This window comes from Conger conger, chromosome 5, assembly GCF_963514075.1.
Source record: "Conger conger chromosome 5, fConCon1.1, whole genome shotgun sequence".
Taxonomy (NCBI): Eukaryota; Metazoa; Chordata; class Actinopteri; order Anguilliformes; family Congridae; genus Conger; species Conger conger.
In genome coordinates this window covers 67,807,369-67,834,911 of record NC_083764.1, presented here as the reverse complement: position 1 = coordinate 67,834,911, position 27,543 = coordinate 67,807,369, and the positions used below count along the sequence as shown (strand labels likewise).

Sequence of the window (27,543 nt, the reverse complement as noted above, 5' to 3'; positions counted from 1 at the left end):
GAGTAGGGAGTGATCAGGGATTGTATGTAATGTGGGGCAGTCCCCTTAGCAGCCTGAAATGCCAACACTAGGGCCTTGAATCGGATGCGTGCGGCAATAGGAAGCCAGTGGAGGCCAATGAGAAGCGGGGTGACATGAGCCGACCTGGGCTGACTGGTGATCAAGCGGGCTGCAGCATTCTGGACCAGCTGGAGGGGCTTGATGGCGCACGCTGGGAGACCGGCTAGGAGGGAGTTGCAGTAATCCAGGCGGGAAATGACGAGCGCCTGGACTAGGAGCTGGGTGGCTTTCTCCATCAGGAAATGACGGATGCGGCGTATATTAAACAGAAAGAACCTGCAGGTTCTGTCAGTGGAGGATACTTGTGGAGCCAGGGAGAGGCAGTTATCAAGAGTCACCCCAAGATTCTTTGCCGTACGGGAGGAGGAAACTACAAAGTCCTCCACAGTCAGTGAGAGGTCGATTGACGGAGAGGACTTAGCAGGGATGTAGAGAAGCTCAGTTTTGGCAAGGTTGAGCTTCAGGTGATGGGAAGTCATCCACGCAGAGATATCAGCCAAGCAGGCAGAGATCTGAGTGGTGATTTGGGTGTCGGGGGGGGAAGGAAATGAAGAGTTGGGTGTCATCAGCGTACGAGTGATAAGAGAAGCCGTGGGAAGAGATAACAGAACCAAGAGACATGGTGTATAGCGAGAAGAGGAGAGGCCCAAGAACCGAGCCCTGCGGGACTCCAGTTCGTAGGGGTTGAGGGTCTGAGAGTGCGCCCCTCCAAGTCACCTGGTAGGAGCGACCAGAGAGGTAGGAGGAAAACCAAGCGAGTGCAGAACCTGTGACACCCATCCCAGACAGCGATGAGAGCAGAATCTCATGGTTGACTGTATCGAAGGCGGCTGACAGGTCGAGGAAGATGAGGACAGAGGAGAGGGATTTTGCTTTAGCAGAGTGGAGTGCCTCAGTGACCGCGAGCAGGGCGGTTTCAATGGAGTGGCCACTCTTGAAGCCAGACTGGTTGGGGTCATGGAGATTGTTGTGGAGAAGATAAGTGGACAGTTGGGAGCAGACCGCCCGTTCCAGGGTTTTAGCGAGAAAGGGAAGAAGAGAGACAGGCCGGTAGTTGTTCAGGGCAGAGGGATCGAGAGTAGGTTTTTTGAGGAGGGGAGTGACTCTGGCCCTCTTCAGGGAAGAGGGCATGGTGCCGGAAGAGAGGGAGGTGTTGATTAGAGAGGAGAGAAAAGGGAGAATGTCCTCCGATATAGATTGTAGGAGGGGAGAGGGGATGGGGTCAAGAGGACAGGTGGTTGGGCGGTGGGAAGTAAGGAGTTTCAGTGTGTCGGCGTCAGAGAGGGGAGAAAAGGAGGTTAGGGAGTTGGGGAGGGTAGGAGGGTCAGCAGGGGTGGAGGGTTCGGAGAAGGAATTGCGAATAGCATCGACCTTCTTTTCAAAGAAGGAGACAAAGTCATCAGGTGTGAGTGATGAGGGGGGTGGGGGGGGAGGGGGGGCCAGAACAGAGGAGAAAGTTGAAAACAGTTTGCGGGGATTAGAGGCGGCCGCGTTAATTTTCGAGTGAAAGAAGGAAGATTTAGCTAGAGAGACAGAGGAATGGAAAGATGATAAGAGGGCATGGAAGGAAGCCATATCACTGGGGAGACAGGACCTTTTCCATTTTCTCTCCGCCGCCCGCAGTTCGGTTCGGACAGCTCGTAGAGCATCAGAAAGCCAAGGACTGGGTGGGGAGGCCCGAGCTAGTTTGGTGGTGAGGGGACACAGAGAGTCAAAGGAAGATGAGAGGGAGGACATGAGAGTTGTAGCCGCATCATCGGTAGACAGTTGAGAGAAAGACTCCGCAGATGGTAGGGAGGAGAGGATTGTAGATGAGAGGGTGGAGGAAGACAGGTGGCGTAGGTTCCGTCGACAGGTGACAGTGGATGGTGGGAGAGATGGATGGGTGTTAGAGGAGAGTGGAAGAGAGAAAGAGATGAAAGAGTGGTCAGATATATGGAGTGGTGTTACAGAGAGGTTGGTTGTTGTGCAGCTCCTTGTGAAGATGAGGTCAAGAAGGTTGCCTGCTTTGTGGTTGGGAGGGGAAAGAGTGAGGGTAAGGTCAAAAGAAGAGAGGAGGGAGAGAAAGGTAGACTGGGTGGACTCTGAGTTGAGGTTGAAGTCACCCAGGAGGATCAGGGGGGTGTCATTGACAGGTGAGGAGCTGAGGAGGATGTCCATCTCATCCAAAAAGTTTCCCAGAGTACCCGGGGGGCGATAAACAACAATAACAAACAGTTTGCACGGCAGAGTAACAGAGACCGCATGAAATTCAAAAGAGGAGAAGGAGAGGGATGAGGAGAAGACACTAGATCTCCATGAGGATGAGATTAGGAGACCTGTGCCACCTCCTCTGCCAGAGGATCTGGGTGTGTGGGAAAAAGAGAAGGCAGAGGAAAGGGCAGCCGGGGTGGCCGTGTTCTCAGGTGAGAGCCACGTTTACATTATTGGCATTTGGCAGACGCTCTTATCCAGAGCGACGTACAACAAAGTGCATACCCATAACCAGGGATAAGTTCGCTGAAAGACCCTAGAGGGAAGTACAATTTCAACTGCTACCTGTACAACAAAGATAAGGACAAGGGCCATTTTTTTTTTTTTTTTTTTTTTTTTTGAACAAACAAACAAACAAACAAACAAACAGAGCAAAAGTGACCAAAGTTAACTATTCAAACACTGCTTACCTAGCCAACTAAAAATACGGATACACAAAGCAAGTCACAGAGACAACAATTAAGGTTCACAGGGAGGTAGGGAGGGATGGGGAGAGGTGCTGCTTGAAGAGGTGTGTCTTCAGCTTGCGCTTGAAGGTGGGGAGAGATTCTATAGTTCTAACCTCAACGGGGAGTTCGCTCCACCACCGTGGAGCCAGAACAGTCAGTAGTCGTGAGTGTGAGGTGGAGGTTCTGAGAGGGGGAGGTGCCAAGCGGCCTGTGGAGGCTGAACGAAGAGGTCTGGCAGGGGTGTAGGGTCTGATGATTTTTTGCAGATAAGCTGGGGAAGACCCTTTAACTGCTTGGAAGGCTAGCACCAATGTTTTGAATTTGATGCGAGCCATGACAGGCAGCCAGTGGCGGGAAGTAAGCAGGGGGGTGACGTGTGAGTATTTGGGAAGGTTGAAGACCAGACGAGCTGCTGCATTCTGGATGAGTTGGAGGGGTCTGATGGCGGACGCTGGGAGGCCAGCCAAGAGGGAATTGCAGTAGTCCAGGCGGGACAGAACCATCGCTTGGACCAGGAGCTGGGTCGAGTAGGGGGTGAGAAAGGGGCGGATTCTCCGTATGTTGTATAGGAAGAACCTGCAAGACCGGGTCACCGCCGCAATGTTCTCGGAAAGGGACAGTCTGCTGTCCATCACCACGCCGAGGTTCCTTGCACTGGGTGACGGCGTGAGTGTGGTATCCCCGAGGGAAATGGAGAGATCCAGATGGGGAGAGGTATTAGCAGGGATGAATATCATTTCAGTTTTACCTGGGTTGAGCTTTAGATGGTGGTTGTCCATCCAGCTCTGGATGTCCCTCAGGCAAGCAGAGATACGGGCTGAAACCTGCGTATCAGACGGCTGGAACGAGACGAAGAGTTTGGTATTGTCCGCGTAGCAGTGGTAGGATAGCCCATGTGCAGTGATCACAGGGCCAAGGGAGCGAGTGTAAAGAGAAAAAAGAAGTGGGCCAAGGACTGAGCCCTGGGGAACTCCTGTGGCGAGGGGCCGAGGTGTCGATACCGAACCAGCCCAGGCAACCTGGAAGGAGTGACCAGAGAGGTAGGACTCAATCCAGTCCAGGGCTGTGCCACAGATGCCCGTTGCTGACAGGGCAGACAGGAGGATGGAGTGATCCACAGTGTCGAAGGCAGCAGAGAGATCTAGAAGAATGAGGACACCCACACAGTCTGCCCCACACCCCTACAACACCCGCACAGTCTGCCCCACACCCCTACAACACCCGCACAGTCTGCCCCACACCCCTACAACACCTGCACAGTCTGCCCCACACCCCTACAACACCCACATAGTCTGCCCCACACCCCTACAACACCCGCACAGTCTGCCCCACACCCCTACAACACCCGCACAGTCTGCCCCACACCCCTACAACACCCGCACAGTCTTCCCCACACCCCTACAACACCCGCACAGTCTGCCCCACACCCCTACAACACCCGCACAGTCTGCCCCACACCCCTACAACACCCGCACAGTCTGCCCCACACCCCTACTACACCCGCACAGTCTTCCCCACACCCCTACAACACCTGCACAGCTGGATAACTGCACTAGTAAAACCCACAAACCTGGAACAGCTCTTCTTACTTCAGTCCATGTTCCACATTTGGGAGGGTGGAGTTATCTTGCTTTGTGGAAGAGGGCCCAGTTGTCCAGCTAACTCGGTAATCCTGCTTTGTGAAACAGGGCCCAGTCCTGTTCTGACTTTTGTGTCTGTTTTACGTGGTAACATGGTTGCTTTGTTATTGGTGTAGAAAGTTGACAGGAATTTAAACGCATAGTAAAGTAACAAAAATGCAATGGGTTTCTTCATCTTCAATTTTATATATTTCTGCTGCATAATTTAACTTATTTTGGTTTCCCTTTCCCTTTAATTCAGTGTTTTGATATAAATGTTCTAATATATTCATGTGGATAATATATATTTGTTATATATGTATATGTTATATATGTTATAACATGTCTTTGAGAAATCATTATGCTAAATAGTCTGTACACACTACGCTGGGCTGCTGCCTGAAATGGGGCGAGGTTAAGCGATGTGATCTTCAGGAGTCTGCGTGTGACTGCACATGAAAAACACGCTCCTCATAATGAGCCTCTTCAGAAGCATTATCTCTGCTTCATACGCTCTAATGCACGTGACACACTGTGATCTGTTCTGCTTCATACTCCCTAACCAGTGTGACACACTGTGACCTGTTCTGCTTCATACGCCCTAACCAGCGTGATGCACTGTGATCTGTTCTGCTGCTTTCCTTGGTGCATGTATGGAGATGTGATTTGTTTCAGTAGTGCTGCAGCTGGGTTGTATACAGTGTTTAACCACATTTGTAATTTAACAGTCTTTTGGCAGGAAGGTGCCGTGGAAGCGATGCCCGGGAAACCGGAGGCAGTGGTGACTGTTGCTCTGGTGATCAGCGATTCCGGCAAGATGCCGATGGTTCTGGTGATACCGTTGTACGGGCGATGCGTTTGTCCTGGCGATTTTGCCGATGCCGTTGTCTTGACAATGTGTTGCCGTTGTCTTGACAATATGTTGCCATTGTCGTGGCGATGCGGTCATGTGGCAGCAGGGCCTGCCAGCACGCTCGGAGCCCTTCCTGTGTGGGATAAGATCTGGACGGTTCTGCAGCCCTGCTGAGCTCCCAAGAGCATTTTTCCCCATCAGGCACTGCAGCGAATCTGCTTCTGCTTCAAAAGTCTACTGATCCTGAGATTACTTCCTTTTGCATGAATTTTTATATTATTGTATACATATGTTTTTTTCCATACTTTGGTGGAGCTGCCTGTTTTTGTTTAATAAAGTCAGTTTTAATTCATGCTCTTGTGTGCCGGTGCGATTCCCGGGGAAGGTCCATGTCCCTGGATGACTTGAGTGTGATGCCACAGATTTGCTGTGTGATGTCACAGATTTGCTGTATGATGTCACAGATTTGCTGTGTTATGCCACAGATTTGCTGTGTGATGTCACAGATTTGCTGTGTTATGCCACAGATTTGCTGTGTGATGTCACAGATTTGCTGTGTGATGTCACAGATTTGCTGTGTGATGCCACAGATTTGCTGTGTGATGCCACAGATTTGCTGTGTGATGTCACAGATTTGCTGTGTGATGCCACAGATTTGCTGTGTGATGTCACAGGTTTGGTGGGTAATGTTTAATTTAAGAGCCAATATCTCAAGAAGGACAAGTCCAATGAGCCAAATCTTTGCTCTTAATTGAATATATAAAGAACATTTACACAGTTTGTGTCACCCCCCTTGCCTCTGATTATACGGTTAAAATTAGGTTTAACCAACATATTATTGCACTATTATTAGTTTTGCCATGTCCCTGCCCCTTGAAAAAATCTGCGTTACTCTTTGCCATTCGGTGTGTGTTTTATGTTCTTCGTACCAGTCCATTATAATCCTCCATATCAGTTTCATGCCGCTCGTGTAGCCTACAGCCAGGGGCGACATGGCTCAGGCAGTCATCTGGCAGTTGGAGGGTTGCCGATTCGATCCCCCACCCGGGCTGTGTCGAAGTGTCCCTGAGCAAGACACCTAACCCCCAAATGCTCCTGATGAGCTGGTCAGTGCCTTGCAGGCCAGCCAATCACCGTCGGTGTGTGAGTGTGTGTATAAATGGGTGAATGAGAAGCATCAATTGTACAGCGCTTTGGATAAAGGCGCAATATAAATGCCAACCATTTTATTTTTGTGAAACAGGGCCCAGTCCTGTTCTGACTTGTGTGTCTGTTTTGCGTGGTAACATGGTTGCTTTGTTATTGGTGTAGAAAGTTGACAGGAATTTAAACGCATAGTAAAGTAACAAAAATGCAATGGGTTTCTTCATCTTCAATTTTATATATTTCTGACACACTGTGATCTGTTCTGCTTCATACTCCCTAACCAGTGTGACACACTGTGATCTGTTCTGCTTCATACTCCCTAACCAGCGTGACACACTGTGATCTGTTCTGCTTCATACTCCCTAACCAGCGTGACACACTGTGTCTTGTAGGAGCGTACTAAGTCCTCTGTTTGTAGGGCCGTTCTAAGTCCTCTGTTTGTAGGAGCGTACTAAGTCCTCTGTTTGTAGAAGCGTACTAAGTCCTCTGTTTGTAGGAGCGTACTAAGTCCTCTGTTTGTAGGAGTGTACTAAGTCCTCTGTTTGTAGGAGCGTACTAAGTCCTCTGTTTGTAGGAGCGTACTAAGTCCTCTGCTTGTAGGAGCGTACTAAGTCCTCTGTTTGTAGAAGCGTACTAAGTCCTCTCCCGGCTGTTTGCTTCATGACGCCTCTTCACTTGGAAAATAAACCGGCATTGTGTCTGTTTGGCGAAAGACAAAGGCATCTTTACCATTTCGGCTGCCAGATGAACCACATATGGGCTAATTAAATTTGGCTCCCTTTGATGGCATCCATAGTCTTCTGAGAGGATAAATAAGTCTGTTTTTAAACTTTTCGAGCGGAGTAGTGTGTCGGGCTCAGGCGCCTGTCCCACGTGATGAGATCTGGACCAGGAAGGTTTGCAGACGGCAGGTTTGTGTTGCTCAGTGAAAAACTGTTCCATCTCCGTCTCAGTATGCCACGGTTATTATTGTAAATTATATATGTCCATGAAGAACATTCTTAACCTATCAGCACCCCTATCCCCAAAAATGGGTAAACTGAAAACCAAACTGGAGTGAAAATCTTTGCCTGTAAATAAACTAAACAGAATAAAATGTTCTTATTCTCCCTGGTGGGTGTTGGCTGCCATAGGCAGTGGATCGACATGTTATTCATTATCATCGATCTTGTGTGAAAAAGTGTGAAAGTGTGAGTTTCCATAAACCACCAATGAAATATTCAGAGCTGTCATGTCAGGCGAAGGGGCCTCAGCCAGGGGGCATTCTGAACACATTTTTACACTTTTAATGTGAGTGCATGTTTCTGATTCGGTGTGGAGTTTGGGGTGTCTGACTCTGTGGAGTTTGGTGTGTCTGACTTGGTCTGGAGTTTGGCGTGTCTGACTCTGTGGAGTTTGGCGTGTCTGACTCTGTGGAGTTTGGCGTGTCTGACTCTGTGGAGTTTGGCGTGTCTGACTCGGTGTGGAGTTTGGCGTGTCTGACTCGGTGTGGAGTTTGGCGTGTCTGACTCGGTGTGGAGTTTGGCGTGTCTGACTCTGTGGAGTTTGGCGTGTCTGACTCTGTGGAGTTTGGCGTGTCTGACTCTGTGGAGTTTGGCGTGTCTGACTCGGTGTGGAGTTTGGCGTGTCTGACTCTGTGGAGTTTGGCGTGTCTGACTCTGTGGAGTTTGGCGTGTCTGACTCTGTGGAGTTTGGCGTGTCTGACTCTGCCTTCATATGGCACCAGTGCACTCATCAATATTAAACATCTGCAGCAGCTAGCTTCTATCTGATTGGCTAATAAGAGCGGCCCATGTGATTAGCCCTGGAGCTGTAATCAACTGTATTGCTTGTGGAGAGAGGAGAAATGGCCTCCTTAAAATCTCTAAAGATTTATTCTCTGCTTTTTACGCCTAATGGAAATTGATATAACAAGGTATTTTAAGGTTTTTTTAGTTTTTTTAACTGATAAGAGCATTTAGTTAGATTTGAATAATTGTATCAATATTAGTATACATAAACCTGCTTGAGTATTCTCTCTCTCTTGACAGGTTTTATTTGTTATTATTCTCTTCAGGAAATGGGTAAAATGAAAAGAATGTGTGTAGAGTTTGCTCTGCTGTAGTTTGGGGGGTGAATGTGATTTAGTGGAGATTACCACTGTCACTGTGGCATGTATACAATGTTCATGATCACCTCCAACTTAACAGCTGTTCCAGGACCTGTAGAATTTTCTTTTTTAATATGTCATCTAATCCTACAGTAGGTTTCAACCTTCTTCCCTCCATTGGATTTAAATAGATCTTTAATCATGGAAAAACTAGTTTAAGCAGGTGGTTTTACATTACATTACATTACATGGCATTTAGCAGACGCTCTTATCCAGAGCGACATATAATGAAGTCCAAATCAAACACAAGTATGAGTGCTAAGAGGACCTGAGAGGACAGTACAGTTCAGAGTCCTAGTGTAAACATACAGATATTCAGAACCCTCGAAGAGTACAATCAACTTCCAAACTAGCATGCCACAGTTGGCAGCTAGAATACCCTGAATACAACAATACAACAGCCAATAAAAAACAACTACAAAAACAATATCTATACAAGTAACAATATCTATACAATCTATACATAAGTGCCATTACAGTCTAAGGCTAATCACGGTGATTGTGAGTTGGGGAGGAAAAGGTGCAGCCTGAAGAGATGGGCCTTCAGTCTGCGCTTGAAAGAGGTCAGAGACTCTGCCATTCTGACATCCACCGGGAGGTCATTCCACCACGGTGGGACCAGGACAGACAGCAGTCGTGAGCGTGAAGTGCAGGTGTGGCGAGGGGGAGGCGCCAGACGGCACAAAGTGGCAGAACGGAGGGATCTTGTTGGTGTATATGTCTTGATAAGGGATTGAATATATACAGGGGCTGATCCTTTAACTGCCTGGTATGCGAGCACCAAAGTTTTTAATTTGATGCGAGCCATAACAGGCAGCCAGTGGAGGTTGCTGAGCAGGGGGGTGACATGTGAATGTCTGGGAACATTGAATACCAGCGGGCTGCAGTTTTAATGTTGTGCTGTTTTATCAACTTGTTTTACTTGTAAAATGTCAAGGATGTCTTGGCTTGTGCACGCGTGTCTATTGGTATGTGCGTGTGTTTGTGTGTGTGTGTGTTGGTATGTGCGTGCGTGTGCGCGTGTGCGTGCGTGTGTGTGTGTGTGTGTGTGTGAGTGTGTGTGTGTGTGTGTGTGTGTGTGTGTGTGTGTTCACTTGTTGGGTATTGGGACAAACTGTTAGTCTTACACACACATCCATGCTGCTATGAATACCGTCCCCTCTTGTGAGACCCTCAGCCCGCTGGGACCAGTACTGACTGAACAGGTGTCGGTTTCCACGGAAACAACTGCATAATTACAATACTGATAATGCTTTCCAATGGAGTTAATTAACTAGAGATAATGTATTAATTAACATCAACAAATTACTCACTAATTATTCACAACGCCTTAACAATAACTGCTCACATTAACTGGTCCATTTTAATACTGTACAATATGTAAGAGAGGGCAGTAACAGACATAACTAATACTGTTCGTGATGGCGGTCATTCACAGACATAATTGATACTGTACTTTATGGCGGTCATTCACAGACATAATTGATACTGTACTTTATGGTGGTCATTCACAGACATAATTGATACTGTACTTTATGGCGGTCATTCACAGACATAATTGATACTGTACTTTATGGTGGTCATTCACAGACATAATTGATACTGTACTTTATGGCGGTCATTCACAGACATAATTGATACTGTACTTTATGGTGGTCATTCACAGACATAATTGATACTGTACTTTATGGCGGTCATTCACAGACATAATTGATACTGTACTTTATGGCGGTCATTCACAGACATAATTGATACTGTACGTAATGGCTGTCATTCACAGACATAATTGATACTGTACTTTATGGTGGTCATTCACAGACATAATTGATACTGTACTTTATGGTGGTCATTCACAGACATAATTGATACTGTACTTTATGGCGGTCATTCACAGACATAATTGATACTGTACGTAATGGCTGTCATTCACAGACGTAATTGATACTGTACTTTATGGCGGTCATTCACAGACATAATTGATACTGTACTTTATGGTGGTCATTCACAGACATAATTGATACTGTACGTAATGGCTGTCATTCACAGACATAATTGATACTGTACTTTATGGCGGTCATTCACAGACATAATTGATACTGTACGTAATGGCGGTCATTCACAGATGTAACTAGCTTTTGCATCCTCTACTGAGGCAGTTGTCTCCCATGATTAAGGAGTAGGGACTTCAGTGATCCCTTCCCTAGCGTGTGTTGCTAGTGCTCCTACGTTGTGCGGATTTAATGTTGTGTGTTATTTAATGTCTGGCTCATGGTTGTGTAAGTACCGTTGTTCTTACTGCCAGCTGGTGCTCTGCTGGTGTAGTCTGCCCTGCTGGTTTTGTGTCTGAATTAGCAGTCATGTGTTAAAAACCCTGTGGAGTGTTCAGAATGCACGGGCGTTTGTTTAAACGGCACTAATGGGTAAATTACACATGAGTAAGCCACAGATGGTGTAATTATTAATGCTGCAGCATTCTGAGGTCTGGTCACTGTGACTGCTGTCCATGACTGTGTTCCTCATTTTGCTTTTAATAATCTCTGGTTGTGTGTACATGTTTGTGTTTGTGTGTGTTTGTCTATGGTTGTGTGTGTTTTTGTGTGTTTGTGTGCGCGCGTGTGTGCGCGCGTGTGTGCGCGTTGGTGCGTGCGTGTCTGTGCGTGTGCGTGTGTCTGCATGTGTGTGCGTGCGTGTGTGCGCGTGTGTGTGTGCGTGCGTGCGTGTCTGTGCCTGTGTGTTCGTGTGTCTGTGTGTGTGTCTGTGTCTGTGTCTGTGCGTGTGTCTGTGCATGTGCGTGTGTCTGTGCGTGTGCGTGTGTCTGTGTGTCTGTGTCTGTGTCTGTGCGTGTTCGTGTGTGTGCGCGTGTGTGTGTGCGTGCGTGCATGTCTGTGCCTGTGCGTGTGCGTGTGTCTGTGCGTGTTCGTGTGTCTGTGCGTGTTCGTGTGTCTGTGCCTGTGCGTGTGTCTGTGCCTGTGCGTGTGTCTGTGCGTGTGTCTGTGCGTGTGCGTGTGTCTGTGCGTGTGCGTGTGTCTGTGCGTGTGCGTGTGCGTGTGTCTGTGCGTGTGTCTGTGCGTGTTCGTGTGTCTGTGTCTGTGCGTGTGTCTGTGCGTGTGTGTGCGTGTGCGTGTGTCTGTACGTGTGCGTGTGTCTGTGCGTGTGTCTGTGCGTGTGCGTGCGTGTGTCTGTGCGTGTGTCTGTGCGTGTGTCTGTGTCTGTGCGTGTGTCTGTGCGTGTGTCTGTGCGTGTGTCTGTGCGTGTGCGTGCGTGTGCGTGCGTGTGTCTGTGCGTGTGTCTGTGCCTGTGCGTGTGTCTGTGCGTGTTCGTGTGTCTGTGTCTGTGCGTGTGTCTGTGCGTGTGTCTGTGCGTGTTCGTGTGTCTGTGTCTGTGCGTGTGTCTGTGCGTGTGCGTTTGTCTGTGCGTGTGCGTGTGTCTGTGTGCGTGCGTGCGTGTGTCTGTGTCTGTGCGTGTGTCTGTGCGTGTGCGTGTGTCTGTGTCTGTGCATGTGTCTGTGTCTGTGCGTGTGTCTGTGCGTGTGCGTGTGTCTGTGCGTGTGTCTGTGTCTGTGCGTGTGAGCAGTATCCCTGTTCACTGTGGCTGTAGATGTGCATGTGAGCAGTATCCCTGTTCACTGTGGCTGTAGATGTGCGTGTGAGCAGTATCCCTGTTCACTGTGGCTGTAGATGTGCGTGTGAGCAGTATCCCTGTTCACTGTGGCTGTAGATGTGTGTGTGAGCAGTATCCCTGTTCACTGTGGCTGTAGATGTGTGTGTGAGCAGTATCCCTGTTCACTGTGGCTGTAGATGTGCATGTGAGCAGTATCCCTGTTCACTGTGGCTGTAGATGTGCGTGTGAGCAGTATCCCTGTTCACTGTGGCTGTAGATGTGCATGTGAGCAGTATCCCTGTTCACTGTGGCTGTAGATGTGCGTGTGAGCAGTATCCCTGTTCACTGTGGCTGTAGATGTGCATGTGAGCAGTATCCCTGTTCACTGTGGCTGTGTCTGTGCGTGTGAGCAGTATCCCTGTTCACTGTGGCTGTAGATGTGCGTGTGAGCAGTATCCCTGTTCACTGTGGCTGTGTCTGTGCGTGTGTCTGTGCGTGTTCGTGTGTCTGTGTCTGCATGTGAGCAGTATCCCTGTTCACTGTGGCTGTAGATGTGCATGTGAGCAGTATCCCTGTTCACTGTGGCTGTAGATGTGCGTGTGAGCAGTATCCCTGTTCACTGTGGCTGTAGATGTGCATGTGAGCAGTATCCCTGTTCACTGTGGCTGTAGATGTGCATGTGAGCAGTATCCCTGTTCACTGTGGCTGTAGATGTGCGTGTGAGCAGTATCCCTGTTCACTGTGGCTGTGTCTGTGCGTGTGAGCAGTATCCCTGTTCACTGTGTCTGTGTCTGTGCATGTGAGCAGTATCCCTGTTCACTGTGGCTGTGTCTGTGCATGTGAGCAGTATCCCTGTTCACTGTGGCTGTAGATGTGCATGTGAGCAGTATCCCTGTTCACTGTGGCTGTAGATGTGCATGTGAGCAGTATCCCTGTTCACTGTGGCTGTAGATGTGTGTGTGAGCAGTATCCCTGTTCACTGTGGCTGTAGATGTGCATGTGAGCAGTATCCCTGTTCACTGTGGCTGTAGATGTGCATGTGAGCAGTATCCCTGTTCACTGTGGCTGTGTCTGTGCGTGTGAGCAGTATCCCTGTTCACTGTGGCTGTAGATGTGCGTGTGAGCAGTATCCCTGTTCACTGTGGCTGTAGATGTGCGTGTGAGCAGTATCCCTGTTCACTGTGGCTGTAGATGTGCGTGTGAGCAGTATCCCTGTTCACTGTGGCTGTAGATGTGCATGTGAGCAGTATCCCTGTTCACTGTGTCTGTGTCTGTGCGTGTGAGCAGTATCCCTGTTCACTGTGTCTGTGTCTGTGCGTGTGAGCAGTATCCCTGTTCACTGTGGCTGTAGATGTGCGTGTGAGCAGTATCCCTGTTCACTGTGGCTGTAGATGTGCGTGTGAGCAGTATCCCTGTTCACTGTGGCTGTGTCTGTGCGTGTGAGCAGTATCCCTGTTCACTGTGGCTGTAGATGTGCATGTGAGCAGTATCCCTGTTCACTGTGGCTGTAGATGTGCATGTGAGCAGTATCCCTGTTCACTGTGGCTGTGTCTGTGCGTGTGAGCAGTATCCCTGTTCACTGTGGCTGTAGATGTGCATGTGAGCAGTATCCCTGTTCACTGTGGCTGTAGATGTGTGTGTGAGCAGTATCCCTGTTCACTGTGGCTGTAGATGTGCATGTGAGCAGTATCCCTGTTCACTGTGGCTGTAGATGTGCATGTGAGCAGTATCCCTGTTCACTGTGGCTGTAGATGTGTGTGTGAGCAGTATCCCTGTTCACTGTGGCTGTAGATGTGTGTGTGAGCAGTATCCCTGTTCACTGTGGCTGTAGATGTGTGGCCTTGTAGGTTGGGTGCAGAAGCAGGCTGTTGCCATGGAGATCTGAATTCTGCACAGGCACACCACTGGAGGGGGTCACAGCTGCTCCCCCCAAAAAAGCCTGGGGTGGTGGTGGTCTCTGATTGGCTGTGTACTGAGGGGGAAGTGGTCACTGATTGGCTGAGCCCTGGATGACAGTGGACTCTGTTTGGCTGATCTTCTGTATCCCAGTGACCAGTTTCTTGATACCAGTTCATCATTATTTATTTAGCTGACACTTTTCATCAAAAGAGACTTACAGTTGATTAGACTAAGCAGAGGTCAATCCCCCCTGGAGCAATGTGTGGTCAAGGGCCCAGCAGCTGCACCGCTCATATTGTGGCGACACGTGAACCACCAACCTTCTGGGTCCCAGTCCGGTCCAGGGCGCTGTGCAGCCTCTCTCTGATGAATGAGGGATCGGAGCACATCTCTAGCAGCATGCTGAGCCAGCATCCAGTAACAGGCATCCTCTTGCTCTAAGGCCAGGGCTGGGTGAATCAGGCCCATCACGCTGTCAGGAGTTTGACACATGAGTAAAACTATATGATGGTGCTGTCAGGTCTGTTTTGGAAGAATGGAGTCAGCACTTTTCTTTAATAAAATAATAAGTCAAGAAATTAAGGACAGGAAAGGTAAAGCTCAGCAATATGATCCAAAACATGCTCTTATTGTTCTTATTATTGTTCTTATTATGGTTGTTGTTGTTATTGAGATTGTTATTGTTGTGTATGGTTGTTATTCTCCTGTGTTTTGGAGTGTCGACAGTGTCCTGTAGTTTTACCATAACCTCTGAACTGACCCACCCTAACCTTTTGGTGCCTTTAAGAACCTTTTAATCTCGAGCCCAAATCTGCTCCAATCAGCATACCGGTCAGGCCGGGTCAGGCCGGGTCAGGCCATCTTCACAGAGAGCTACACTCCCACCTTAACATCACATCTTCACAGAGAGCTACACTCCCACCTTAACATCACATCTTCACAGAGAGCTACACTCCCACCTTAACATCACATCTTCACAGAGAGCTACACTCCCACCTTAACATCATCATCTTCACAGAGAGCTACACTCCCACCTTAACATCACATCTTCACAGAGAGCTACACTCCCACCTTAACATCACATCTTCACAGAGAGCTACACTCCCACCTTAACATCACATCTTCACAGAGAGCTACACTCCCACCTTAACATCATCATCTTCACAGAGAGCTACACTCCCACCTTAACATCACATCTTCACAGAGAGCTACACTCCCACCTTAACATCACATCTTCACAGAGCTACACTCCCACCTTAACATCACATCTTCACAGAGAGCTACACTCCCACCTTAACATCATCATCTTCACAGAGAGCTACACTCCCACCTTAACATCACATCTTCACAGAGAGCTACACTCCCACCTTAACATCATCATCTTCACAGAGAGCTACACTCCCACCTTAACATCATCATCTTCACAGAGAGCTACACTCCCACCTTAACATCATCATCTTCACAGAGAGCTACACTCCCACCTTAACATCACATCTTCACAGAGAGCTACACTCCCACCTTAACATCATCATCTTCACAGAGAGCTACACTCCCACCTTAACATCATCATCATCTTCACAGAGAGCTACACTCCCACCTTAACATCATCATCTTCACAGAGAGCTACACTCCCACCTTAACATCACATCTTCACAGAGAGCTACACTCCCACCTTAACATCATCATCTTCACAGAGAGCTACACTCCTACCTTAACATCATCATCATCTTCACAGAGAGCTACACTCCCACCTTAACATCATCATCTTCACAGAGAGCTACACTCCTACCTTAACATCATCATCATCTTCACAGAGAGCTACACTCCCACCTTAACATCACATCTTCACAGAGAGCTACACTCCCACCTTAACATCATCATCTCCACAGAGAGCTACACTCTCACCTTAACATCATCATCTTCACAGAGAGCTACACTCCCACCTTAACATCATCATCATCTTCACAGAGAGCTACACTCCCACCTTAACATCATCATCTTCACAGAGAGCTACACTCCCACCTTAACATCACATCTTCACAGAGAGCTACACTCCCACCTTAACATCATCATCATCTTCACAGAGAGCTACACTCCCACCTTAACATCATCATCATCTTCACAGAGAGCTACACTCCCACCTTAACATCATCATCATCTTCACAGAGAGCTACTCTCCCACCTTAACATCACATCTTCACAGAGAGCTACACTCCCACCTTAACATCATCATCTTCACAGAGAGCTACACTCCCAACTTAACATCATCATCTTCACAGAGAGCTACACTCCCACCTTAACATCACATCTTCACAGAGAGCTACACTCCCACCTTAACATCACATCTTCACAGAGAGCTACACTCCCACCTTAACATCATCTTCACAGAGAGCTACACTCCCACCTTAACATCATCATCTTCACAGAGAGCTACACTCCCACCTTAACATCATCATCTTCACAGAGAGCTACACTCCCACCTTAACATCACATCTTCACAGAGAGCTACACTCCCACCTTAACATCATCATCTTCACAGAGAGCTACACTCCCACCTTAACATCACATCTCCACAGAGAGCTACACTCCCACCTTAACATCATCATCTTCACAGAGAGCTACACTCCCACCTTAACATCATCATCTTCACAGAGAGCTACACTCCCACCTTAACATCACATCTTCACAGAGAGCTACACTCCCACCTTCACATCACATCTTCACAGAGAGCTACACTCCCACCTTAACATCATCTTCACAGAGAGCTACACTCCCACCTTAACATCATCATCTTCACAGAGAGCTACACTCCCACCTTAACATCATCATCTTCACAGAGAGCTACACTCCCACCTTAACATCACATCTTCACAGAGAGCTACACTCCCACCTTAACATCATCATCTTCACAGAGAGCTACACTCCCACCTTAACATCATCATCTTCACAGAGAGCTACACTCCCACTTTAACATCATCATCTTCACAGAGAGCTACACTCCCACCTTAACATCACATCTTCACAGAGAGCTACACTCCCACCTTAACATCATCACCTTCACAGAGAGCTACACTCCCACCTTAACATCATCATCATCTTCACAGAGAGCTACACTCCCACCTTAACATCATCATCTTCACAGAGAGCTACACTCCCACCTTAACATCACATCTTCACAGAGAGCTACACTCCCACCTTAACATCATCATCTTCACAGAGAGCTACACTCCTACCTTAACATCATCATCATCTTCACAGAGAGCTACACTCCCACCTTAGCATCATCATCTTCACAGAGAGCTACACTCCCACCTTAACATCATCATCTCCACAGAGAGCTACACTCCCACCTTAACATCATCATCTTTTTCACAGAGAGCTACACTCCCACCTTAACATCATCATCATTTTCACAGAGAGCTACACTCCCACCTTAACATCATCATCTTCACAGAGAGCTACACTCCCACCTTACCATCATCATCTTCACAGGGCTACACTCCCACATTAACATCATCATCATCTTCACAGAGAGCTACACTCCCACCTTAACATCGTCATCTTCACAGAGAGCTACACTCCCACCTTAACATCACATCTTCACAGGGCTACACTCCCACCTTAACATCACATCTTCACAGGGCTACACTCCCACCTTAACATCACATCTTCACAGGGCTACACTCCCACCTTAACATCACATTTTCACAGAGAGCTACACTCCCACCTTAACATCATCATCTTCACAGAGAGCTGCACTCCCACCTTACCATCATCATCTTCACAGGGCTACACTCCCACCTTAACATCATCATCATCTTCACAGAGAGCTACACTCCCACCTTAACATCATCTTCACAGAGAGCTACACTCCCACCTTAACATCATCATCTTCACAGAGAGCTACACTCCCACCTTAACATCACATCTTCACAGGGGTACACTCCCACCTTAACATCATCATCTTCACAGAGAGCTACACTCCCACCTTAACATCACATCGTCACAGAGAGCTACACTCCCACCTTAACATCACATCTTCACAGGGCTACACTCCCACCTTAACATCACATCTTCACAGAGCTACACTCCCACCTTAACATCATCATCATCTTCACAGAGAGCTACACTCCCACCTTAACATCATCTTCACAGAGAGCTACACTCCCACCTTAACATCATCATCTTCACAGAGAGCTACACTCCCACCTTAACATCACATCTTCACAGGGGTACACTCCCACCTTAACATCATCATCTTCACAGAGAGCTACACTCCCACCTTAACATCACATCGTCACAGAGAGCTACACTCCCACCTTAACATCACATCTTCACAGGGCTACACTCCCACCTTAACATCACATCTTCACAGAGCTACACTGCCACCTTAACATCATCATCTTCACAGAGCTACACTCCCACCTTAACATCACATCTTCACAGAGAGCTACACTCCCACCTTAACATCATCATCATCTTCACAGAGCTACACTCCCACCTTAACATCATAATCTTCACAGAGAGCTACACTCCCACCTTAACGTCATCATCTTCACAGAGAGCTACACTCCCACCTTAACGTCATCATCTTCACAGGGCTACACTCCCACCTTAACATCACATCTTCACAGGGCTACACTCCCACCTTAACATCACATTTTCACAGAGAGCTACACTCCCACCTTAACATCATCACCTTCACAGAGAGCTACACTCCCACCTTAACATCATCATCATCTTCACAGAGAGCTACACTCCCACCTTAACATCATCATCATCTTCACAGAGAGCTACACTCCCACCTTAACATCATCATCTTCACAGAGAGCTACACTCCCACCTTAACATCATCATCTTCACAGAGAGCTACACTCCCACCTTAACATCACATCTTCACAGGGCTACACTCCCACCTTAACATCACATCGTCACAGAGAGCTACACTCCCACCTTAACATCACATCTTCACAGGGCTACACTCCCACCTTAACATCACATCTTCACAGAGCTACACTCCCACCTTAACATCATCATCTTCACAGAGCTACACTCCCACCTTAACATCACATCTTCACAGAGAGCTGCACTCCCACCTTAACATCATCATCATCTTCACAGAGCTACACTCCCACCTTAACATCATCATCTTCACAGAGAGCTACACTCCCACCTTAACATCATCTTCTTCACAGAGAGCTACACTCCCACCTTAACGTCATCATCTTCACGGAGAGCTACACTCCCACCTTAACATCACATTTTCACAGAGAGCTACACTCCCACCTTAACATCATCATCTTCACAGAGAGCTACACTCCCACCTTAACATCATCATCATCTTCACAGAGAGCTACACTCCCACCTTAACATCATCATCTTCACAGAGAGCTACACTCCCACCTTAACATCAAATCTTCACAGGGCTACACTCCCACCTTAACATCACATCTTCACAGAGATACACTCCCACCTTAACATCATCATCTTCACAGAGAGCTACACTCCTACCTTAACATCATCATCTTCACAGAGAGCTACACTCCCACCTTAACATCATCATCTTCACAGAGAGCTACACTCCCACCTTAACATCATCATCTTCACAGAGAGCTATACTCCCACTTTAACATCACATCTTCACAGAGAGTTGCATTGCATAATCTCATCTCTGCTCTCATTATGCAAGATGTGCGTCTCTGCTCAGTGTATGAAACAGGCCAGTATATCACACTGTTTGTGTGATTTTGTGCACTTACTGGTGTGATTATAACATAACATCACCTAATGGTGAGAACAGGCCATTCAGCCCAGCAATACTTGCCTTTTCCTACATGTACCTCCCACTTTTTTTGATTTGGATTAAAGGCTTCAATTCTGTCTGTAGGCTAATGAGCTGTTCCACATTGTCCCAACTGTAAATAAAAATGAACGGTCAATGATTGGCAAAGCTTTTTACAATTGATTCTTCTCACTCACACATTCTCACGCAATGTGCCAATCAACTAGTCGGGCCCAGATGGGGGTGAGGTGTGTCGCTCAGAGACACTGACACTTACCTCCTGAGATAAATCTGAATAAATCTGAATAACCTCAGTCTTACTTGTGGATCACAGAACATCCCCTTCAATGCGGTCTCTTTTTGGCTCCTCCCCTCCAGGGTTCAGCCGCGCGCCCCTGCCATTCGGATTGGTCAGGAGAGAGCTGTCCTGCGAGGGCTACCCAATCGACCTGCGCTGTCCTGGAAGTGATGTCATCATGGTGGAGTCGGCCAACTATGGCCGCACGGACAACAAGATCTGCGACGCGGAGCCGTTTCAGATGGAGAACACGCAGTGCCACCTCCCTGCGGCCTACAGTGTCATGTCCCAACGGTGAGTCCTGCCCGCACACTAGCCACGCCCACACGATGGCCCCGCCCACACGCTGGCCACGCCCGCACACTAGCCACGCCCGCACGCTGGCCACGCCCGCACAATGGCCCCGCCCACACGCTGGCCACGCCCGCACACTAGCCACGCCCGCACGCTGGCCATGCCCGCACACTAGCCACGTCTGCACTCTGGCCCCGCCCACACACTAGCCACGCCCGCACGCTGGCCCCGCCCGCACAATGGCCCCGCCCACACACTGGCCATGCCCGCACACTAGCCATGCCCGCACACTAGCCACGTCTGCACACTGGCCCCGCCCGCACACTGGCCCCGCCTGCACGCTGGCCCCGCCCACACACTGGCCCCGCCCGCACACTAGCCCCGCCCGGACACGTGTACCTGCACAGGTGTGGATTCAGGTGTGGATTCAGGTCTTAACCTGTTCTCTCCCCTCCCTCTGTCCCAGGTGTAATAACCGCACCCAGTGTGTGGTGATCACCGGATCGGACGTGTTTCCCGACCCCTGCCCCGGAACCTATAAATACCTGGAGGTCCAGTACGAGTGTGTTCCCTACAGTAAGTACAGTGGAGGTCCAGTACGAGTGTGTTCCCTACAGTAAGTACAGTGGAGGTTCAGTATGAGTGTTCCCTACAGTAAGTACAGTGGAGGTCCAGTACGAGTGTGTTCCCTACAGTAAGTACAGTGGAGGTTCAGTATGAGTGTTCCCTACAGTAAGTACAGTGGAGGTTCAGTATGAGTGTTCCCTACAGTAAGTACAGTGGAGGTTCAGTATGAGTGTTCCCTACAGTAAGTACAGTGGAGGTTCAGTATGAGTGTTCCCTACAGTAAGTACAGTGGAGGTTCAGTATGAGTGTTCCCTACAGTAAGTACAATAGGGAGTGACACACAGTGACTTTCCGAGCCTCACCTGAGGCTTTGGCTGCATGCGCATGTGTTCTAGAGTAGTTTATCTGGTTGCATTTCGTTATCTGCATTCCAAAGTAGCTTATCTGGTTGCATTTAATGATCTGTGCTCTAGAATAGCTGAGCTGGTTGTGTTTGATTATCTGTGCTCTAGAATAGCTGAGCTGGTTGTGTTTGATTATCTGTTCTCTAGAATAGCTGAGCTGGTTGTGTTTGATCTGTGCTCTAGAATAGCTGAGCTGGTTGTGTTTGATCTGTGCTCTAGAATAGCTGAGCTGGTTGTTTTTGATTATCTGTGCTCTAGAATAGCTGAGCTGGTTGTGTTTGCTTATCTGTGCTCTAGAATAGCTGAGCTGGTTGTGTTTGATTATCTGTGCTCTAGAATAGCTGAGCTGGTTGTGTTTGGACCCCCTCGAAAACGAGATGGCTCATCTCTAGGGGTTATCCATTAATACATTTGAATTTATCTGTGCTCTAGAGTATTCATGCTATTATTTCAGTCAGATAAGTTGAATGAATGTACACTGTAGCTGGTTTGTGGAACCACCCAACACACGAGTCATGTGACCATCCTTTCACTGTGCATCCAATTGCTGAATCTGCAGCCAGAGCTCCACCCCCTCCTCTCCTGGTGAAAACAGTGATGCAACCAAGAAAAGTATGATGAAATTTGGGAGAAATATACAGCTAGCAACATAGAGAAGTCTCATTTGAATGACCTAGTGCAGTTTTAAATGTGTAATTCCCCAGAACAATCAGGCTGAGATAAACCAAACCACATGGTATTGCAGTTTGATTCTTATTGATGTTGTTTCAGTATTACAGGGCTGCCGCTTGGCTGTTCCAGTGTGTCTGTTTCATGTTTGTTTGATTCTCTCCTCTCTTTCACAGGCTCTCCATCTCTAGAGCCATTCAGTTCCTCTTTACTGATATCACAAGACTCAGGCCCAAGTTCTGTCCTTCCTTCCAGACCAACTTTTCCTGCTCTCTGATTGGTTGTTTATCTGTCCCTTGTGTTCGGATTGGTTGTTTGTCTGTCCCTCACTCTGATTGGTTGTTAATTGGTCCTTTCAGTGTTTTCTTCCCCTGATTACCAGGTTGTGTGGAGAGGTCAGAGTTCACGCTTCCCTCATTTGCTTCCCAAGCCAGGGTTTCAGCTGTGCTGCAGTATAAACCGTCTGCTTGCTGTCCCTACGGCTGTTCATATGCACTGCGCATACACTCTACGCATACACTCTACGCATACACACTGCGCATACACTCTACGCATACACTCTGCGCATACACTCTACGCATACACTCTACGCATACACTCTGCGCATACACTCTGTGCATACACTCTGCGCATACACTCTGCGCATACACTCTGCGCATACACTCTGCGCATACACTCTGCGCATACACTCTGCGCATACACTCTGCGCATACACTCTGCGCATACACTCTGTGCATACACTCTGCGCATACACTCTGCGCATACACTCTGTGCATACACTGCACATACACTCTACGCATACACTCTGCGCATACACTCTGCGCATACACTCTACGCATACACTCTGCGCATACACTCTGCGCATACACACTGCGCATACACTCTGTGCATACACTCTGCGCATACACTCTGCGCATACACTCTGCGCATACACTCTACGCATACACTCTGCGCATACACTCTGCGCATACACTCTGCGCATACACTCTGCGCATACACTCTGTGCATACACTCTGTGCATACACTCTGCGCATACACTCTGCGCATACACTCTGCGCATACACTCTGCGCATACACTCTGCGCATACACTCTACGCATACACTGCGCATACACTCTGCGCATACACTCTGCGCATACACTGCGCATACACTCTGCGCATACACTCTGCGCATACACTCTGCGCATACACTCTGCGCATACACTCTGCGCATACACTCTGCGCATACACTCTGTGCATACACTCTGCGCATACACTCTGCGCATACACTCTGCGCATACACTCTACGCATACACTCTGCGCATACACTCTGCGCATACACACTGCGCATACACTCTGCGCATACACTCTACGCATACACTCTGCGCATACACTCTGCGCATACACTCTGCGCATACACTCTGCGCATACACACTGCATACACTCTGCGCATACACTCTGCGCATACACTCTGCGCATACACTCTGCGCATACACTCTGCGCATACACTGCGCATACACTGCACATACACTCTACGCATACACTCTACGCATACACTCTACGCATACACTCTACGCATACACTCTGCGCATACACTCTGCGCATACACTCTGCGCATACACTCTGCGCATACACTCTGCGCATACACTCTGCGCATACACTCTGCGCATACACTCTGCATACACTCTGCGCATACACTCTGCGCATACACTCTGCGCATACACTCTGCGCATACACTCTGCGCATACACTCTGCGCATACACTCTGCGCATACACTCTGCGCATACACGCGCAGCCCAATGTCTGGGCAGGGGTGTGTGAATACATACGCACACTGTCTGGGCAGGGGTGTGTGAATACATATGCACACTGTCTGGGCAGGGGTGTGTGAATACATATGCACACTGTCTGGGCAGGGGTGTGTGAATACATATGCACACTGTCTGGGCAGGGGTGTGTGAATACATACGCACACTGTCTGGGCAGGGGTGTGTGAATACATATGCACACTGTCTGGGCAGGGGTGTGTGAATACATACGCACACTGTCTGGGCAGGGGTGTGTGAATATAACCCAGGATGTGTCAGTGGGCACCGCTAGAGAGTTAACTACTGCGGTTTAAACACCAGGCTATTTACTGTTTAAAGTGGCAATTGATGATTTACTGACTAAATTCTACTACATTTTACTAATTTTACTAAACTATTGTTGTTTGCGTACAATAGTACGCAAACTATGTATCTCCACACTCGGAACACTCTGTAGGCTTTCGTTTCCTTGCACAAGTCAACCTATTACACCTTTACACATACAGTCAGGTCCATAAATATTGGGACATCAACACAATTCTCATCTTTTTGGCTCTATACACCACCACAATGGTTTGAAATGAGACGATGTGCTTTAACTGCAGACTTTCAGCTTTAATTTGAGGGTATTTACATGTAGGAATTACAACAGTTTGTATATGTGCCTCCCACTTTTTAAGGGACCAAAGGTAATGGGACAAACTAACAATCATCAATCAAACTTTCCCTTTTTAATACTTGGTTCCAAGTCCTTTGCTGTCAATTACAGCCTGAAGTCTGGAACGCATAGACGTCACCAGACGCTGGGTTTCATCCCTGGTGATGCTCTGCCAGGCCTCGACTGCAACTGTCTTCAGTTCCTGCTTGTTCTTGGGGCATTTTCCCTTCAGTTTTGTCTTCAGCAAGTGAAATGCATGTTCATTCGGATTCAGGTCAGGTGATTGACTTGGCCATTGCATAACATTCCACTTCTTTGCCTTAAAAAACTCTTTGGTTGCTGTCGCAGTATGCTTCGGGTCATTGTCCATCTGCACTGTGAAGCGCCGTCCAATGAGTAATCAAGCATTTGGCTGAATATGAGCAGATAATATTGCCCGAAACACTTCAGAATTCATCCTGCTGCTTTTGTCAGCAGTCACATCATCAATAAATACAAGGGAACCAGTTCCATTGGCAGCCATACATGCCCACGCCATGACACTACCACCACCATGCTTCACTGACGAGGTGGTATGTTTTGGATCATGAGCAGTTCCTTTCCTTCTCCATACTCTTCTCTTCCCATTGTTCTGGTACAAGTTAATCTTTGTCTCATCTGTCCATAGGATGTTGTTGTAAAGTCTTTTTTAGATGTTGTTTGGCTAACTCTTCCTGTTTTTGAGGCTCACCAATGGTTTGCATCTTGTGGTGAACCCTCTGTATTCACTCTGGTGAAGGCTTCTCTTGATTGTTGACTTTGACACACATACACCTACCTCCTGGAGAGTGTTCTTGATCTGGCCAACTGTTGTGCAGGGGTTTTTCTTCACCAGGGAAAGAATTCTTCTGTCATCCACCACAGTTGTTTTCCGTGGTCTTCCGGGTCTTTTGGTGTTGCTGAGCTCCAAACGGTTGATTTGGCCACACCTAATGTTTTTGCTATCTCTCTGATGGGTTTGTTTTGATTTTTCAGCCTAATGATGGCTTGCTTCACTGATAGTGACAGCTCTTTGGATCTCATATTGAGAGTTGACAGCAACAGATTCCAAATGCGAATAGCACACTTGAAATGAACTCTAGGCCTTTTATCTGGTCCTTGTAAATGAGATAATGAGGGAATAACACACACCTGGCCATGGAACAGCTGAGCAGCCAATTGTCCCATTACTTTTGGTCCCTTAAAAAGTGGGAGGCACATATAGAAACTGTTGTAATTCCTACACCGGTCACCTGATTTGGATGTAAATACCCTCAAATTAAAGCTGAAAGTCTGCAGTTAAAGCACATCTTGTTCGTTTCATTTCAAATCCATTGTGGTGGTGTATAGAGCCAAAAAGATATTACACATATTACACCTGTTACACCAATTTCACCTATTACACCTTTACACATATTACACCTTTACACATATTACACATACAGTGGTGTGAAAAAGTGTTTGCCCCCTTCCTGATTTCTTATTTTTTTGCACGTTTGTCACACTTAAATGTTTCAGATCAAACAAATTAAAATATTAGTCAAAGACAACACAAGTAAACACAAAATGCAGTTTTTAAATAAAGGTTTTTATTATTAAGGGAGAAAAAAAATCCAAACCTACATGGCCCTGTGTGGAAAAAGTGATTGCCCCCTCATCTTTGCAGAATTGTTGTAATTCAGCCACATTGGAGGGTTTTCGAGCATGAACCGCCTTTTTAAGGTCATGCCACAGCATCTCAATAGGATTCAGGTCAGGACTTTGACTAGGCCACTCCAAAGTCTTCATTTTGTTTTTCTTTAGCCATTCAGAGGTGGACTTGCTGGGTTGTTTTGGATCATTGTCCTGCTGCAGAACCCAAGTTCGTTTCAGCTTGAGGTCACAAACAGATGGCCAGACATTCTCCTTCAGGATTTTTTGGTAGACAGCAGAATTCATGGTTCCATTTATCACAGCAAGTCTTCCAGGTCCTGAAGCAGCAAAACAGCCCCAGACCATCACACTACCACCACCATATTTTACTGTTGGTATGATGTTCTTTTTCTGAAATGCGGTGTTACTTTTACGCCAGATGGGACACACACCTTCCAAAAAGTTCAACTTTTGTCACAGAGTATTTTCCCAAAAGTCTTGGGGAACATCAAGATGTTTTCTGGCAAAATTGAGACAAGCCTTAATGTTCTTTTTGCTCAGCAGTGGTTTTCGTCTTGGAACTCTGCCATGCAGGCCTTTTTTGCCCAGTCTCTTTCTTATGGTGGAGTCATGAACACTGACCTTAACTGAGGCAAATGAGGCCTGCAGTTCTTTGGATGTTGTTGTGGGGTCATTTGTGACCTCTTGGATGAGTCGTCACTGCGCTCTTGGGGTAATTTTGGTTGGCCGGCCACTCCTGGGAAGGTTCACCACTGTTCCATGTTTTCGCCATTTGTGGATAATGGCTCTCACTGTGGTTCGCTGGAGTCCCAAAGCTTTAGAAATGGCTTTATAACCTTTTCCAGACTGATAGATCTCAATTACTTTCTTTCTCATTTGTTCCTGAATTTCTTTAGATCTCGGCATGATGTCTAGCTTTTGAGGATCATTTGGTCTACTTCACTTATTTAAGTGATTTCTTGATTGAGAATTTGAATTTGAATTTATTTGTTTATAATGTCATGGACAGTCCCCATTAATTAACTGTAAACAGTAAATGGAGCAGCTTTAGCCTACATGACTAATTTCCAGCTGTAGTCCCCGGCTAGTTGACAATAGGCTCCCTAAAATACATTAGTTAAAAAATAATAATAAAATTACAGTTGCAGCAAGCACAAACAAATGGAGCAAGACATACAAACATATCAAGCACAATTGGAGCAAGCACAAACATGCGGGGAGACAAGATATGCAAGCACAAATGGCAGCAACATCAATGCAATACATGAGATAAAACAGTACAAGGGGACAAGGGAAGAGCAAATAGTCATAGCAGACATACAGACACAGCAACATACAGACATAATAGCTTACAGACATAGTAGCATACAGGCACAGCAGCATACA

General features: G+C 47.5%; 1 pseudogene; it reads left to right on the top strand.

The window, feature by feature from the left end:
• Positions 1-27,543, top strand: part of LOC133128185 (adhesion G protein-coupled receptor L2-like) — a 96,961-nt pseudogene that overhangs the window by 16,294 nt on the left and 53,124 nt on the right.